This window comes from Pristiophorus japonicus, chromosome 2, assembly GCF_044704955.1.
Source record: "Pristiophorus japonicus isolate sPriJap1 chromosome 2, sPriJap1.hap1, whole genome shotgun sequence".
Taxonomy (NCBI): domain Eukaryota; kingdom Metazoa; phylum Chordata; class Chondrichthyes; family Pristiophoridae; genus Pristiophorus; species Pristiophorus japonicus.
In genome coordinates, this window is record NC_091978.1 from 256,076,661 (window position 1) to 256,096,105 (window position 19,445).

Below are 19,445 nucleotides of genomic sequence, written 5' to 3' on the forward strand. Positions count from 1 at the left end.
TTTGCCCACTCACCTAACCAATCCAAGTCACTCTGTAGCCTCGTAGCATCCTCCTCGCAGCTCACACTGCCACCCAACTTAGTGTCATCAGCAAATTTGGAGATACTACATTTAATCCCCTCGTCTAAATCATTAATGTACAATGTAAACAGCTGGGGCCCCAGCACAGAACCTTGCGGTACCCCACTAGTCACTGCCTGTCATTCTGAAAAGTACCCATTTACTCCTACTCTTTGCTTCCTGCCTGCCAACCAGTTCTCAATCCACATCAGCACACTACCCCCAATCCCATGTGCTTTAACTTTGCACATTAATCTCTTGTGTGGGACCTTGACGAAAGCCTTCTGAAAGTCCAAAGACACCACATCAACTGGTTCTACCTTGTCGACTCTACTGGAAACATCCTCAAAAAATTCCAGAAGATTTGTCAAGCATGATTTCCCTTTCACAAATCCATGCTGACTTGGACCTATCATGTCACCTCTTTCCAAATGCGCTGCTGTGACATCCTTAATAATTGATTCCATCATTTTACCCACTACCGATGTCAGGCTGACCGGTCTATAATTCCCTGTTTTCTCTCTCCCTCCTTTTTTAAAAAGTGGGGTTACATTGGCTACCATCCACTCCATAGGAACTGATCCAGAGTCTATGGATTGTTGGAAAATGACTGTTAATGTATCCACTATTTCCAAGGCCACCTCCTTAAGTACTCTGGGATGAAGACCATCAAGCTCTGGGGATTTATCGGGCTTCAATCCCATCAATTTCCCCAACACAATTTCCCGACTAATAAGGATTTCCCTCAGTTCCTCCTTCTTACTAGACCCTCTGACCCCTTTTATATCCGGAAGATTGTTTGTGTCCTCCTTAGTGAATACCAAACCAAAGTACTTGTTCAATTGGTCTGCCATTTCTTTGTTCCCATTTATGACTTCCCCTGGTTCAAGCATAACCTCCCTGCTCTTATATTCTATGCCTCGGCAAATAAAGGCAAGTATCCCATATGCCTTCTTAACAACCTTATTTACCTGTCCTGCTACCAACAAGGATCTGTGGACCTGCACTCCAAGGTCTCTCTGTTCCTCTACATGTCTCAGTGTCCTACCATTTATGTGTATTCCCTTGCCTTGTTCACCCTCCCAAAATGCATTACCTTACACTTTTCCGGATTGAATTCCATTTACCACTGTTCTGCGCACCTGACCAATCTATTAATATCTTCCTGCAGTCTACAGCTTTCTTCTTCATTATCAACCACAGAGCCAATTTTTGTATCATCTGTAAACTTCATAATCATACCCCCTACATTTAGGTCTAAATCATTGATACACACCACAAAAAGCAAGGATCCTCATTCTGAGTCCTGCGGAACCCCACTGGCAACGGCTTTCCAGTCACAAAAACATCCATTGACTATTACCCTTTGCTTCCTGCCTCTGAGCCAATTTTGGATTCAACTTCCACTTTGTCTTGGATCCCATGGGCTGTTACTTTCATGACCAGTCTGCCATGTGGGACCTTATCAGAAGCTTAACTAAAATCCGTATACACTACAACAAATGCACTAGCCTCATGCACCCTCCTTGGTACCTCCTCAAAAAATTCAATCAGGTTAGTCAGACACAACTTTCCTTTAAAAAATCCATGCTGACTGTCCTTGATGAATCCGTGTTTTTCTAAATGCAGATTTATCCTGTCCCTCAGAATTTTTTCCTATAATTTTCCCACCACCGAGGTTAAGCTGACTGGCCTATAATCACTCGGTCTATCCCTTTCTCCCTTTTTAAACAATGGTACAGCGTTAACAGTCTTCCAATCCTTCAGCACCACACCTGTAGCCAAAGAGGATTGGAAAAAGATAGTCAGAGCCTCTGCTATTTCTTCTTTTGCTCCTCTTAACAACCTGGGATAGATTTCATCTGGGCCTGGGGATTTATCCACTTTCAAAGCTGTTAAACCCTTTAATACTTCCTCTCTCACTACGTTTAGTTCATCTAATATTTCACACTCCTCCTCTCTGATTGCAATGTCTGCATCGTCCCTCTCTTTTGTGAAAATAGACGCAAAGTATTCATTAAGAACTATACCTACATCTTCCGCCTCCACACACAGATTACCTTCTATCTTTAGTTATCCTTTTCCTCTTACATCTTTGGGTTTTCCTTCATTTTACTTGCCAACATTTTTTCATGCTCTCTCTTTGCTTTCCTAATTTCCTTTTAAATTTCATAACAACATAAGAACATAATAAATAAGAGCAGGAGTAGGCCATTCGGCCCCTCAAGCCTGCTCCGCCATTCAATAAGATCATGGCTGATCTGATCTTGGCCTCAACTCTACTTCCCTGCCCACTCCCCATAACCCTTCACTCCTTTATCGCTCAAAAATCTGTCTATCTCCACCTAAATATATTCAATAATCCAGCCTCCACAACTCTCTGTGGTAGAGAATTCCAAAGATTCACGAATCTCTGAAAGATGAAATTCTTCCACATCTCTGTTTTAAATGGGCGACCCCTTATTCTGAAACTATGCCCCCTAGTTCTCGATTCCCCCATGAGAGGAAGCAGCCTCTCTGCGTCTACCCTGTCAAACCTGCTCATAATCTTATACATTTCAATAAGATCACCTCTCATTCTTCTAAACTCCAATGAGTATAGGTCCAACCTGCTCAACCTTTCTTCATAAGACAACCCCTTCTTCTCAGGAATCAACCTATTGAACCTTCTCTGAACTGCCTCCAAAGCAAGTAAATCCCTCCTTAAATAAGGAGACCAAAACTGTATGCAGTACTCTAGGTGTGATCTCACCAATGCCCGGTACAGTGTAGCAGGACCTACCTACTTTTATACTCCATCTGCCTTGCAGTAAAGGCCAACATTCCATTTGCCTTCCAACTTACTTGCTGTACTTGCATACTAACTTTTTGCGTTTCATGTACAAGGACTCCCAGATCCCTCTGTACTGCAGCATTTTGTAATCTCTCTCCATTTAACCCCTGCACTTTCTGCACTCGTCTAGGTTTTCTATAGTATTGAGCCCTCGGTATCTGTCAAAAGCCTTCCTTTTTTGCTTTATCCTACCCTGTATGCTACTTGACATCTGGGGACTATAGATTTGTTAGTCCCCCTTTTTCTTTGTGGGAACATACTTGCTCTGAACCCTTGGGATCTCCTCCTTGAATGCCTCCCACTGCTCTGACACTAATTTACCTTCAAGTAGCTGTTTCCAGTCCACTTTGGCTAAATCACATCTCAGCTTAGTAAAAATTAGCTTTTCCCCAATTGAGAATTTTTATTCCTGGTCTATCTTCTTACAGCACAAAACCTTTTTTCTACTCTATTAAAACGTTTCATCATCGTGAAAACCTCAATTATATCACCTCTTAATCTTTTCCGTTCCAAGGAGAACAGTCCTAACTTTTCCAACCTCTCCTTATAACTGTTAACATCCTGGAAATCCTGGAAATCCTCCTCTGTACCCTATCTAAAAACTTTTCAACTTTCCTGAAGTGTGGTGCCCAGAATTGTCCACACTACTTCAGCTAAGGTCTAATCAGTGACTTATAAAGTTCCAGCATGATCTCTTTGATTTTATATTCTATTTCTCTATTTACAAGTTCAAGTAACCCATCTGCTTTTTTAACCACCTTATCAAATTGCCCTGCCCCATTTATGGATTTGTGTATATGGACATCAAGGTCTCTCTGTTCATCGACACTTTCAAAAACATGCCATTTATAGTATACTGTCTTTCCATATTAGTCCTCCCAAAGTGCATCACTTCACACTTCTCTGCATTGAACTCTATCTGCCATACTTCTGCCCATTTCACCATCTTGTCTATGTCATCCTGAAGTCTACAACTATCCTCATTACTATCTACTACTTTGACAAGTTTCGTACCATCTGTCAAGTTTCGTACCATCTGCAAACGTTATAATGTTGCTCCTTACACCTGAGTCTAGATTGTTTATAAAAATTGAAAAGAGTAATGGACCCAGAACTGACCCTTGGACAAAACTACTGCAAACCACCTCCCAGTCTGAAAAACATCCATCCACTTTTGTTTCCCATCACTGAGCCAATTCTTTATTCATACCGCTACTTCCCCTTAATTCTGTGGGTTTCCATCTTCTTAACAAACCTCCTGAGTGGCTCTTTGTCAAATGCCTTCCTAAGGGGGCTGGATTTCGGCTCATTTGTGCCTCAGTTAGCGCCCCGGTGGTACGTTAGAAACATAGAAACATAGAAACATAGAAACATAGAAAATAGGTGCAGGAGTAGGCCATTCGGCCCTTCTAGCCTGCACCGCCATTCAATAAGTTCATGGCTGAACATGCAACTTCAGTACCCCATTCCTGCTTTCTCACCATACCCCTTGATTCCCCTAGTAGTAAGGACTTCATCTAACTCCTTTTTGAATATATTTAGTGAATTGGCCTCAACAACTTTCTGTGGTAGAGAATTCCACAGGTTCACCACTCTCTGGGTGAAGAAATTCCTCCTCATCTCGGTCCTAAATGGCTTCCCCCTTATCCTTAGACTGTGTCCCCTGGTTCTGGACTTCCCCAACATTGGGAACATTCTTCCTGCATCTAACCTGTCTAACCCCGTCAGAATTTTAAACGTTTCTATGAGGTCCCCTCTCATTCTTCTGAACTCCAGTGAATACAAGCCCAGTTGATCCAGTCTTTCTTGATAGGTCAGTCCCGCCATCCCGGGAATCAGTCTGGTGAACCTTCGCTGCACTCCCTCAATAGCAAGAATGTCCTTCCTCAGTTTAGGAGACTAAAACTGTACACAATACTCCAGGTGTGGCCTCACCAAGGCCCTGTACAATTGTAGCAACACCTCCCTGCCCTTGTACTCAAATCCCCTCGCTATGAAGGCCAACATGCCATTTGCTTTCTTAACCGCCTGCTGTACCTGCATGCCAACCTTCAATGACTGATGTACCATGACACCCAGGTCTCTTTGCACCTCCCCTTTTCCTAATCTGTCACCATTCAGATAATAGTCTGTCTCTCTGTTTTTACCACCAAAGTGGATAACCTCACATTTATCCACATTATACTTCATCTGCCATGCATTTGCCCACTCACCTAACCTATCCAAGTCGCTCTGCAGCCTCATAGAATCCTCCTTGCAGCTCACACTGCCACCCAACTTAGTGTCATCCGCAAATTTGGAGATACTACATTTAATCCCCTCGTCTAAATCATTAATGTACAGTGTAAACAGCTGGGGCCCCAGCACAGAACCTTGCGGTACCCCACTAGTCACTGCCTGCCATTCTGAAAAGTCCCCATTTACTCCTACTCTTTGCTTCCTGTCTGACAACCAGTTTTCAATCCATGTCAGCACACTACCCCCAATCCCATGTGCTTTAACTTTGCACATTAATCTCTTGTGTGGGACCTTGTCGAAAGCCTTCTGAAAGTCCAAATATACCACATCAACTGGTTCTCCCTTGTCCACTCTACTGGAAACATCCTCAAAAAATTCCAGAAGATTTGTCAAGCATGATTTCCCTTTCACAAATCCATGCTGACTTGGACCTATCATATTACCTCTTTCCAAATGCACTGCGATGACATCCTTAATAATTGATTCCATCATTTTACCCACTACCGATGTCAGGCTGACCGGTCTGTAATTCCCTGTTTTCTCTCTCCCTCCTTTTTTAAAAAGTGGGGTTACATTGGCTACCCTCCACTCCATAGGAACTGATCCAGAGTCAATGGAATGTTGGAAAATGACTGTCAATGCATCCACTATTTCCAAGGCCACCTCCTTAAGTACTCTGGGATGCAGTCCATCAGGCCCTGGCGATTTATCGGCCTTCAATCCCATCAATTTCCCCAACACAATTTCCCGACTAATAAGGATTTCCCTCAGTTCCTCCTCCTTACTAGACCCTCCGACCCCTTTTATATCCGGAAGGTTGTTTGTGTCCTCCTCAGTGAATACCGAACCAAAGTACTTGTTCAATTGGTCCGCCATTTCTTTGTTCCCCGTTATGACTTCCCCTGATTCTGACTGCAGGGGACCTACGTTTGTCTTTACTAACCTTTTTCTCTTTACATATCTATAGAAACTTTTGCAATCCGTCTTAATGTTCCCTGCAAGCTTCTTCTCGTACTCCATTTTCCCTGCCCTAATCAAACCCTTTGTCCTCCTCTGCTGAGTTCTAAATTTCTCCCAGTCCCCGGGTTCTCTGCTATTTCTGGCCAATTTGTATGCCACTTCCTTGGCTTTAATGCTATCCCTGATTTCCCTTGATAGCCACGGTTGAGCCACCTTCCCTTTTTTATTTTTACGACAGACAGGAATGTACAATTGTTGTAGTTCATCCATGCGGTCTCTAAATGTCTGCCATTGCCCATCCACAGTCAACCCCTTCAGTATCATTCGCCAATCTATCCCAGCCAATTCACGCCTCATACCTTCAAAGTTACCCTTCTTTAAGTTCTGGACCATGGTCTCTGAATTAACTGTTTCATTCTCCATCCTAATGCAGAATTCCACCATATTATGGTCACTCTTCCCCAAGGGGCCTCGCACAACGAGATTGCTAATTAATCCTCTCTCATTACACAACACCCAGTCTAAGATGGCCTCCCCCCTAGTTGGTTCCTCGACATATTGGTCTAAAAAACCATCCCTTATGCACTCCAGGAAATCCTCCTCTACCGTATTGCTTCCAGTTTGGTTAACCCAATCTATGTGCATATTAAAGTCACCCATTATAACGTTAAATGCTATTCTTGGGCGTAATGACGGGCATCCATGATTTATTGCCCAGCCGGTAGATTCAGCTACTGGTTAGCACTGGCGCAAAAACTTACCTCCCCGCCATCCATTTTGACTGAGATCATGACGTCAATCGTCGTGCAATGCTGCGCTAGCACCCTGATGGAACATTCGGCCCTTGCACCTCATTTAACACCCTTCCCAGGAAACGCCTGAAAAAAAGCAGGTGGTCCCAGGGTGCAGCAGGCAGTATTGGCAGCATTTTTAAATCGAGGGATGAGGATCCGACATCGGAGGTCACATTGACTATACCGATTGAACACATAATGCTGCTTGAAGCTCTTACTTGCAAAATTCACTTTTATCTGCCATTACAGTGCCCTGAAAACTTCAGTGAGAGAATGTAATGGGGGCTTTACTAGTTCGCCAGCATATCATGCCCCATGCTATTGCCAGGTGGCATCAAGCTAGAAGAAGAGCTCTTGGTCATGTCGGCCCACAGATGAGGAGAGGCCGAAGACGTCCGGGGTGGAGGCCTCACTCCCCACGGGATTAGAGGCACCAACGCTCATACCTCCAGCTCTCTGAGGAGCAGTGTGTGAGAAGGCTGCACTTCCGAAAGGAAATGCTGACAGAGATATGCCATCTCCTACAGGCAGATCAATGCTTGGACAGCTCTGGAGACAGCCTTCAATACTCTCCTCAACGGGTATCTGAATTCATTGTCGTGTGCTGCATGTTGCACAACTTGGTCATTATTAGGGGCCAGGCATTGCCAGTAGGGATTGCAGGACCACCTCAGAAGGAGGACGAGGAAGATGAGGAAGATGAGCCTGCTGAGGAACTCATACCAAAACCACCACAACCGCAGCAGAGGCAACGTGGAGATCTGGCCGCTGCAAGAGCCTTATGTCAGCAGCTCATCATTGACCGGTTTACTTGGTCTCCAAGTTCATTGTCGTGTGCTCCAGTTTTTGATGGAGATAAGAAGAATGAGAAGTATAAGCAATTTCCTGCTGACTACTTTTTCTTTCCTGTTAGGCTCATGTGAGTGTTTCCTTATAGTACAACTATCAGAAAGAGAAACTATTTCTGATCTTTGACCATTAGCACCTAACACAAACCATCTGTGGGTACAGGTCCTCCCACATCTTTATCCCCTGCAGCATTAGGTGAGTGAGTTCCCAGGATTTGCACTGCCCCCTTCTGCTTGGTGTCCATTATTTTGTAGCCTGTTCCTCTTGGAATTTATCTGCATGAGACAATATTTGAGAATTCTCGCTACTTGTCTTATGGAGTTTCCACAGAACTAGTGAGGTTTGATTGGGCACGTAAGCACTGCAGGTTACTCTATCCATTTAAATGAAGTCTTCCATGTGTAGACTCCACTAAAGTTCATTTAGTGCTCAGGGTGATACCATTAGATTTGTGAATGCAATTTTAGGGTGAATATAGGTTTACTGAATGAAATGTAATTGTAGGACACAGATTTCAGATAATTGACAAAAGAAACAGAGAGGGATGAGGATTATGTAATAATGATTTGTTATATTCTAGAATGCATTGCCTGAAAGGGTGTAGGAAGCACACTCAATAGTAACTTTAAAAAGGAATTGGATATATACTTAAAAATATTGCAGGGCTATGGGGAAAGAGCAAGCAGATGGGACAAATTGGATTTCTCTTTCAAAGAGACGGCATGGATATAATCGGCCAAATGGCCTTCTGTGCTGTATAATTCTATGATTGTACAAAATACACACTAACAGCAGGTTTCAGCTAGAACACTTACACTTGTGTAGGCATTGAAGATGGTTGCTGGGGGAGTTGCCACTCACTACTTGTGCCTTCCACATAGTTCTGGTGCTGTAAAAACTGGTTCCCTAAACAGGCCAGTGGTGAGTCAGCCAGCAACAGCATAAACAGAGGGGGCTTGGTGCAGTCTTGCTCGGAGTGCAGCGGCAGGTCAGAGTGCAAAGGTAAGAGTTTGGTAAGTGGGAGAGTTCGAGCAAGTGGGAGAGGGAAGTGTTGCTTTATCTTGTTTTCCCCACCAGTACTAACTCCCTGACCTGGGAGAAAAAGAAAACAAAGTGTGCCATCACAGCAAGAGGTTTGGGGATGTCGGAGCGGCCTATAAAGGCCAGCTGGTGCAGCTGCAGCAGGGAGAGAAGGCAAAAAAGAAGTAGAAAGAAATCGAAAGGTGACATCACAGCCAAGGGGGTAAGTGATTGGCTGGTGATTGGTGAGTAGTTTTTCCAACAGGAAGAGCAGTGCGAGGAAGGTAGTGCAGGGGTCCCCTGCGGTCATCCCCCTGCAAAACAGATACACAGCTTTGGGTACTGTTGAGGGGGATGACTCATCTGGGGAGGGCAGCATCAGCCAAGTCCATGGCACCGTGGGTGGCTCTGCTGCACAGTAGAGCAGGAAAAAGAGTGGGAGAGCTACAGTGATAGGGGATTCTTTTGTAAGGGGAATAGATAGACATTTCTGCAGCCGCAACCGAGACTCCAGGATGATATGTTGCCTCCCAGGTGCAAGGGTTAAAGATGTCTCGGAGCGGGTGCAGGACATTTTGAAGGGGGATGTTAAACAGCCAGTTGTCGTGGTGCATATAGGTACCAACAATATAGCTAAAAAACGGGATGAGGTTCAACAAGACGAATTTAGGGAGCTAGGAGCTAAATTAAAAAGTAGGACCTCAAAAGTAGTCATCTCAGGATTGCTACCAGTGCCACATGCTAGTCAGAGTAGGAATCGCAGGATAGCTCAGATGAATACGTGGCTTGAGGAGTGGTGCAGAAGGGAGGGATTCAAATTCCTGGGGCATTGAAACCAGTTCTGGGGGAGGTGGGACCAGTACAAACCGAGCAGTCTGCACCTGGGCAGGACCGGAACCAATGTCCGAGGAGGAGTGTTTGCTAGTGCTGCTGGGGAGAAGTTAAACTAATATGGCAGGGGGATGGGAACCTATGCAGGGAGACAGAGGGAAATAGAATGGGGTCAGAAGCAAAAGATAGAAAAAAGAAAAGTAAAAGTGGAGGGCAGAGAAACCAAAGGCAAAAAGCAAAAAAGGCAACATTACAGCAAAATTCTAAAGGGGCAAAGTGTGTTAAAAAGACAAGCCTGAAGGCTCTGTGCCTCAATGTGAGGAGTATTCGGAATAAGGTAGACGAATTAACTGCGCAGATAGCAGTTAACGGATATGATGTAATTGGCATCATGGAGATATAGCTCCAGAGTGACCAAGGCTGGGAAATCAACATCCAGGGTATTCAACATTTAGGAAGGATAGACAGAAAGGAAAAGGAGGTCGGGTGGCTTTGCTGGTTAAAGAGGAAATTAATGCAATAGTATGGAAGGACATTAGCTTGGATGATGTGGAATCTGTATGGGTGGAGCTACGGAATACCAAAGGGCAGAAAATGCTAGTGGGAGTTGTGCACAGACCACCAAACAGTAGTAATGAGGATGGGGACAGCATCATACAAGAAATTAGGGATGCGTACAATAAAGGTACAGAAGTCATCATGGGCGACTTCAATCTACATATTGACTGGGCTAACCAAACTGGTAGTAACGCGGTGGAGGAGGATTTCCTGGAGTGTATTAGGGATGGTTTTTTCGACCAATTTGTCGAGGAACCAACTAGAGGGTTGGCCATCCTAGACTGGGTGATGTGTAATGAGAAAGGACTAATTAACAATCTTATTGTATGAGGCCCCTTGGGGAAGAGTGACCAGAATATGGTAGAATTCTTTATTAAGATGGAGAGTGACACAGTTAATTCAGGGACTACGGTCCTGAACTTGGAAAAAGATAACTTCGATGGTATGAGACGTGAATTGGCAGAATAGACTGGCGAGTGATACTTAAAGTGATGACGGTGGATAGGCAATGGCAAACATTTAAAGATCACATGGATGTACTTCAACAATTGTACATCCCTGTCTGGAATAAAAATAAAATGGGGAAGGTGGCTCAACCGTGGCTAACAAGGGAAATTAAGGATAGTGTTAAATCCAAGGAAGAGGCATATAAATTGGCCAGAAAAAGCAACAAACCTGAGAACTGGGAGAATTTTGTAATACAGCAGAGGGGGACAAAGGGTTTAATTAGGAGGGGGAAGATAGAGTATGAGAGGAAGCTTGCTGGGAACATAAAAACTGGCTGCAAAAGCATCTATAGATCTGTGAAGAGAAAAAGATTAGTGAAAACAAACGTAGGTCCCTTGCAGTCAGATTCAGGTGAATTTATAATGGGGAACAAAGAAATGGCAGACCAGTTAAACAAATACTTTGGTTCTGTCTTCACAAAGAAAGACACAAATAACCTTCTGGAAATACTAGGGGACCAAGGGTCTAGTGAGAAGGTGGAACTGAAGGATATCCTTATAAAGCGGGAAATTGTGTTAGGGAAATTGATGGGATTGAAGCCCGATAAATCCCCGAGGCCTGAAAGTCTGCATCCCAGAGTAATTAAGCAAGTGACCATAGAAATAGTGGATGCATTGGTGATCATTTTCCAACAGTCTATCGACTCTGGATCAGTTCCTATGGACTGTAGGGTAGCTAATGTAACACCACTGTTTTAAAAAGGAGGGAGAGAGAAAATGGGTAATCATAGACCGGTTAGCCTGACATAGTGGGGAAAATGTTGGAATCAATTATTAAAATGAAACAGCAGTGCCTTTGAAAAGCAGTGACAGGATCGGTCCAAGTCAGCATGGATTTATGAAAGGGAAATCTTGCTTGATAAATCTTCTGGAATTTTTTGAGGAGTAGAGTGGAAAAGGGAGAACCAGCAGATGTAGTGTATTTGGACTTTCAAAAGGCTTTTGACAAAGTTCCACACAAGAGATTGGTGTGCAAAATCAAAGCACATGGTATTACTGACGTGGATAGAGAACTGGTTGGCAGACAGGAAGTAGAGAGTCGGGATAAACAGGTCCTTTTCAGAAAGGCAGGCAGTGACTAGTGGGATGTCGCAGGGCTCAGTGCTGTTAGCCCAGCTCTTTACAGTATACATCAATGATTTAGATGAAGGAATTGAGTGTGATATCTCCAAGTTTGCAGATGACACTAAACTGGATGGCAGTGTGAGCTGTGAGGAGGACGCTAAAAGGCTGCAGGGTGACTTGGACAGGTTAGGTGAGTGGGCAAATGCATGGCAGATGCAGTATAATGTGGATAAATGTGAGGTTATCCACTTTAGGGGCAAAAACATGAAGGCAGAATATTATCTGAATGGCGGCAGATTAGGAAAGGGGAAGGTGCAACGAGACCTGGGTGTCATGGTTCATCAGTCATTGAAAGTTGGCATGCAGGTACAGCAGGTGGTGAAGAAGACAAATGGTATGTTGGCCTTCATAGCTAGGGGATTTGAGTATAGGAGCAGTGAGGTCTTACTGAGTTGTACAGGGCCTCACCTGGAATATTGTGTTCAGTTTTGGTCTCCTAACCTGAGGAAGGATGTTGTTGCTATTGAGGGAGTGCAGCGAAGGTTCACCAGACTGATTCCCAGGATGGCGGGACTGACATATGAGGAGAGACTGGATCAACTGGGCCTTTATACACTGGAGTTTAGAAGGATGAGAGGGGAGCTCATAGAGACTTATAAGATTCTGATGGGACTGGACAGGTTAGATGCGGGAAGAATGTTCCCAATGATGGGGAAGTCCAGAACCATTGGACACAGTCTTAGGATAAGCGGTAGGCATTTAGGACTGAGATGAGGAGAAACTTCTTCACTCAGAGAGTTGTTAACCTGTGGAAGTCCCTACTACAGAGAGTTGTTGATTCCAGTTCATTGGATATATTCAAGAGGGAGTTAAATATGACTCTTACAGCTAAAGGGATCAAGGGGTACGGAGAGAAAGCAGGAAAGGGGTTCTGAGGGAATGATCAGCCATGATTTTATTGAATGGTGGTGCAGGCTTGAGGTGCCGAATGGCCTACTCCTGCACCTATTTTCTATGTTTCTATGTTTCTATATATTAGCAGGTTTCTTGCCACCCACTCTCACTATTGGGAGAATGTGTACATTGCTCTTTGAAACATTTGTGTGGCTCTTCTTATTCGTTCTTGTTGTATCGACATTTTGAGGTTGCTGTTTGTTGCTTCTGCTTTAAGAGCAGTAGAACTTTAAATCCTTACAAGTGCTTTCTACACTCCCCACCTCATCTACCATCATGAAAAGTCCAGGCCTTTTGGTGCAACTAACCAATGGCTGAAGGGACTTGTCTCTTTTACCACCCAGCAACATTAAAATTAGTTTAGCCTGGGATTTTTGATGGGTTGAATGTCAGGGCCATTGGCCAGGTGGCAGTCCCACCCTGCTGCACCACAGTGGTGGATGGCTGGAATTAGAGTTTCAGGCCCCATGAGAATACCTCCTGTAGACCCAACATTTGTAACAGTGCATGACTGAGCTGGAACAGCTGCTCGTGGCACATGCTGCTGTCAGGTATGTTAGGAAGTGGTTGTTTCTTGCCTTGGGATCTGCAGCTTATGGACACTGCATTTAAAAGAACAATGCTCAAATAGCATCAAGCACTGGCATTGGGGGCTGTATCCGACAATATGCTACAGATGCCCTTTAAGGTGGAGGAGTCCACCAGCAGCACTCACAACACATGAAGGACCATTTTGCATTCAATGCAATCCACCAAATCCAACTTAGAGGGCAGACTTTGCTTTCTGCAAGGACACTCAGACTGCTGTCGCAGAGGTCTCAGGTGTCAGATTGGACCTGTCTTTCTTCATTTGGACAGGGTTGGCAACAAATTGCAGACAAGTATTACACGCAGCTTCACTGATCTCAGTGATACCATTAGGTCTGATTTCCTGCATATCAATGGCCATATAGGGCTAATTCCCAGTAGAATTGGCATGGCAGGAATGTGCATAGATAATAAGACTGCTTCCAGGATAGCAGCACATGTGTGCGCTCCTACCAGCCCCATCCGATAGTTGCAAACAGGGCAGAAAGGTGGTCGGGCCTAGTTGCCCATGCAGCAGCACAAGAGGTTCAGCTGGTAGCAGGTCCAACCCAAGGCATAGCTTCCATGAGATGAGCACCACTGGATTCATAAGAGGCTCCTCTGATACACAACAGCCAGCCACATCACATATTCCTGTCATTAAGGCAGCATCTAATAGAAGCACTAGATAAGAGTTCAAACACCACCGGGATCAAGTGGAAGCATGATGGTAAGAACAAGTAAACATACCCAAAACAGTATGGTTTCCAGATAAAATGATGGCAGTATTAAAGTTGTTTTGTGCAGACAATATTGGTAAGATTTGGAAGTGAGTTTGAATGGGAGCAATGCGAGTAGATGTACACAGACAACAGTCTGCAGATGATTCCATATTTATGGTGGGAAGGGGAATATGTTGATCATCGAATCATAGGGCTGGATCTTCCACTAATTTGTGCCCCATTACCGCCTCAGCGGGGCGGTAAATGGTGTTTATGAATATGAATACGAATACGAACAATGACGGACAGGTAAAGACCATCTGGTCCATCGAGCCTGTCCCACAGGGAACATATGCTGCATATCACAGCACACTGCACATTGCTAGGTGACAAGGGCACTCTTCACACACAGAATGGACTTCATAAGGTTCCCAATGAACAGGGACAGCCAGAATGAGAGGACTGTAGGGTTTGGACGATTTGCAGCATTCACCAAGGTTCAAAGAGCCATTGACTGTACACATGTCATCCAGCAAGCACCAACACAGAATGCAGAGCTCTTCCGAAACAGAAAGGGATACCACTCTCTAAACGTTCAGCTGGTCTGCGACCACACTCAGCGCATCCTCACAGTCAATGCCCACTGTCCAGGGAGCACATATGATGCTTTCATCTTGCGTAAGAGCAGTGTCTCACGCATGTTTCAGCACCAAAGACAAGGTCAGAGCTGGCTGATCGGGGACAAGGGATACAGCCTTGCCACCTGGCTCATGACCCCCTCCGGAACCCTCCCACAGAAGTCGAGCAGCGCTATACTGAAAGCAATGCATCCACCCGCAGCATGATCAAACAAACAATTGGCATGCTGATGCAGCGTTTCCGATGCCTGGACCGCTCTGGAGGAAGCTTTCAATGCTCCCTTCAGCAGGTCTCCGAGTTCATTGTCATATGCTGCATGCTGTACAACTTAGCCATCATGAGGGACCAGGTACTGCCAATGGGGATTGCAGGACCACCTCAGGAGGAGGAGGATGAGGAAGACGAGGAACCCGTATTGCAATCAGCACAACCACAGTGGAGGCAGCATGGAGATGTGGCCGCTACAAGAGCCTTATATTGACAGCTCATCATTGATTACTTGAAACGGGAGGTTTGGCGTTGCCTCGCCACTCTATGCCACTATGCTGGCTATGTATAACAACATTGAACACTGTCAATATCATAATACAATGCTTAAACACTTATGAACACATAACTGATCCCAGCGATCAGCAACATCTGAAGTAGAAAAAGACTGCATCCTGCAGCGCACAACATGTCAAGGAAAAAAGACTGCATCCAGCAGTGCACAACATTTAAATGAAAGAAAAACTGCTACCTGCAATGCAAAAAATTTAAAGGCACAATGATGTGTTGCCAGCCATTAGTGGGTCTTAGACATACATCCCCCCCTGCCTTCCCTTCAACCACGTCCCATGCCTGATGCTCCGCCTCAATGAGGCCTCAGGGTGTACAGCAAGGCTACTGGAGGGCCGCTGTGTTGGGCGACCAAACAATGGAGACAGCGTCTGAAGACACACTGGACCAGCTCCTGGCCTGGAAGGCCCAGCTTTCGACTGGGGCGCCTCTTCCTCGGCATTACCAGTCACAGATAGCTGGAGTGTCAACCGTCTATGGTGCATGGTTGGTGAGTGGGTGGTGGATCCGGAATGCTGTCACCCTGAGGAATGACACCAACTCCCATGTCCCTGGAGCCACTCACTCTCCAACGGGGCTGGGCCTTAGCAACTGGAACACAATGTCGAGGAACAACTTGCTGGCCTGCTTTGGCACTGTCACTTCCCCGTGGGACAGTGGGAACGCAGAGGGTATGGATGCTGACATGGACTACATCACCTGCCCAAGTTCAAGCAAAGGTTGTGGCTGTGATGCGCCTGAGTCTGGATCAATGAACAATGGCATGCGCCACACACTCTGAAACTCCACTGTCGCTGCTAGAGGCCACCAGCCTCTGCGTGTAGGCAATGATGACCACGCTGGACTCCCGACTCGCAAAGACAATCTACGACACTGACTCTGCAACAGTCATAGTGAGCTTGTTAATGCTCACTGGGATCCATCCTAATGCATCGCTAAGGTCACGGTTCATCACTGCTCTCTCCCTGGACATTTCCACCAGGTCCACCTCAAGGTTTGCCTGTCTGTGAGTAGACTGATTTTGTTGACTCACCCTCCAGAGAGATGGCCAGCAGGATTCCACCCCGGCACTGCATTGCCATACGCCGGGAGCCTCCGAATCCTCAAACCCCGGGAGGTGAGCATCGTCTAACTGTTGGGCTCGGATGCTCCGCCAGAGCAGTGTCCTCCAGTGCCTCATCGTCAGCCACATGGCCTGAAATGGAGGCCTCCCTCAAGGGATGTTGCGCCTCTGGTTGGTCATCTGGAAGTAGAAAACAGCAGACAAGTGGGTAGCAGCAAGAGAGAGGGCAGGGTGACATGAGGAAGGTGGCATAGCACAGGTTCTTTTGAGGGCTGCCGCTACTCCATAATATCTCGCAATACAATGTATTCAGTCATGCAATTCATTTACATACCCTCACTAGCCGAAGGGGGCTCGGCTTTCCCCCCAGCAACTATCTACCTGGGACTCCGATGAGGGCAGTGACCCTCTCCTCAATGTCGGTCAGAAGGATTGTTTGAGGCGGACCCCCACCTGTCCGCAGCTGCTCTCTCCTGTTGTGGGAGTGTTTTGACTGCAAAGAGAAAAATAGGAAGGGTTCAAAAAGGGTCTCACTGCTGTTGTGCCACATATGCCTACCAAGTTAGAATAGGTGATACTGTATGAATGTTGCTGAGGCCTCCGTTCAATCTGTTGAAATCTTGCATGTGCTTCATCAGTATGTATTCGCTAGTTAGAGGCATCTATCATGGGGGATGTAAGTGATCTTTCAGAAAGCAACAGGAACAGTTGGAGTGCATTGCGAGGGACGATGTTAATGATACAAATTACGTGCATAGATCATTAAAAGCCAATGGTTGCTGATGTAAGCCTTCATCTTTGTTATGCATTGTGAAGGGCACCCCACTGAATATTGAGAGGGACCAGATACATGAAACACTTCACATAGTGTGTGAGATTAATGTTACAAGTAATGCAGGTATGCATAGATGCAAATGGTACTCACCCTGATGACCTTCGTGAGGTCGTTGAACTTTTTTCGGCACTGTGCGCCAGTCCTGGACATAGTGTCTGCAGCCGACACCTCCTGTGTGATGTCCCTCCATATTCTGTTGAACACAGGACGGAGTGGTCTGGCTCGCCCATCAAGATGGAGTGCGGGCTACCTTCTCTCCACTGCACTGACTAAGGCCTCACTATCCTCCTGGCTGAAACACCAGGTACGCTGCCTTCCCTCCTGCTCCTAAATCTCAGCAGAAGTGGCTTAAATGGGCCAGTTTAAATGTGCATGCGCACAGGAAGTTGGATCGCCCTGCATTTGTGACCGGAAAAGAAAGCAAGAGAGAAAAACAAAGGAATTTAATACTATGTGCAAAATGACCGACTCCTTCAACGCGGAAGGTTTCGGCTCTGCCGCACAAAGTCAGTCGTGCAACATCTGATGCCAACGCTCCTCCAGATTACTTTTTGGCCGCTCCTCCAGTTTACTTTTTGGCCGAAAATACATGGGGCTAGAACCTCCACTTTTTTTGCATGCTTAACGCACACTTAACGCCCATTTTACCGCTGAAATGACGTATAACGCCCAGACATCACCCATTTAACCACAAAATGGAAACTGATGGGCATTTCTCGAAGACTTATTGCCGAGTGTTACTTTCCCCATGTGCTTAATGCCGGGAAAAAATATTACTGCCCGCCCACTTTTTGGGGGCGAAATCATCAGAATGGGCAAAATCAACACCCATAATATCGCCCAGCGTTAATTTCCGCACAGATTTAATGCCGAGATTCAATAATACCGCCCACCCACTTTCTTTTGTCATAAAGAGCATATTTACCAAAACTAGCAGCCATAAGACCACCCAGCGTCACTTTCACCACCTCGCACACATAACGCCCACGATATCGCTCACCCAAAAAAAACGCCCAGAAAAAGTGGAACTAACCGGAACTAATCACAGCGTTATGGACGCCATGTTTTACATCACATGTCGCATCCTTTAAAAGGCTGTTGTGCTTCAACCTCGGGGGAGTTCGGATGCATTCTGGAGGTCATTGAAGTTGATGTGAACATCTGTACAAACATCTAGAACATACAGTGACTGATTGGAATTTAATAGGTGTCTTCGTCGGGATATTCATTGTTTTCCAATCGGTGGAAAACAGAGAGCTACTGCAATGGGGCCTGTCCTTTCTTACCCTCTCTTGGTGACCAATTACATGCAGCAGACTCGAAATTGCCGAAGGTACGCTCCACAGCATTATGTGCCCAATGTAAGATGTGCCAGACTGATGAGGAGGACCAGAAGTTAAACCCCCTGCTAGTACAGGGAGAAGCATTCTTACCTCGACTTGCCCGACACACCTGCCTTCAGAGACTGCGCTTCCACAAAGAGGTTATCACTGAGGTATGCCAGCTCATCAGGAGAGATCTGCAGCCTGCCAGCACCATCAGTATTGCATTGTCCGTCAAGGTCAAAGTCACCACGCACTGTCATTCTATGACTTGAGTTCTTTTCAGGCCATAGCTGGCGACATTTGCGGACTTTCTCAGCATGCCACACATAGCTGAATTAGACAGGTCACTGAAGCCCTGTACGCATGCAGGAGGGAATTGATCAGCTTCCCTATGACCAGGGAGGCACAGTGTGAGAGGGTTCTAAGATTCTCCAGAATTGCAAACTTCCCCAACATGCAGGGAGCAATAGACTGTACGCACATCGCGATGCTGGTATCTTTTCAGGATGCAGAGGTTTTCAGGAACCACAAGGGATTCCACTCCCTGAATGTCCAACTGGTTGTCGACCATCAGCAAATTATACTGGCAGTGAATGCTCAATTTCCGGGCAGCATCCATGATGCTCACATCCTGCATGAGAGCACTGTATCTGACTTGTTTAACAATCAGCCGCAAGGTCAATGCTGGATGCTTGGTGACAAAGGATATGGCCTCGCCACCTGGCTGATGATCCCCCTGTGTGACACTCACACCGAAGCCAAGAGGCGATACAACGTGAGCCACAGAGCAACTCTCAATATCGTGGAGAAAACCAGTGGAGTGCTGAAGCAACGCTTTAGATGCCTGGACCACTCAGGAGGTGACCTCCAATATCACCCTGAGCAGCTAGCTCAATTCGTGGTGATGTGCTCCATGCTGCACAACTTGTCTATCAGGAGGGGACAAGAATTGCGCAATGAGTCTGACAGTCCACCTCATCAGAGAGAGGAAGAGGAGGATGAGGAGGCGGACACTGACATCAGCCCAGACAATCAGGCTGATGCTGAAGCCATGCCCCCGCCCCTGTC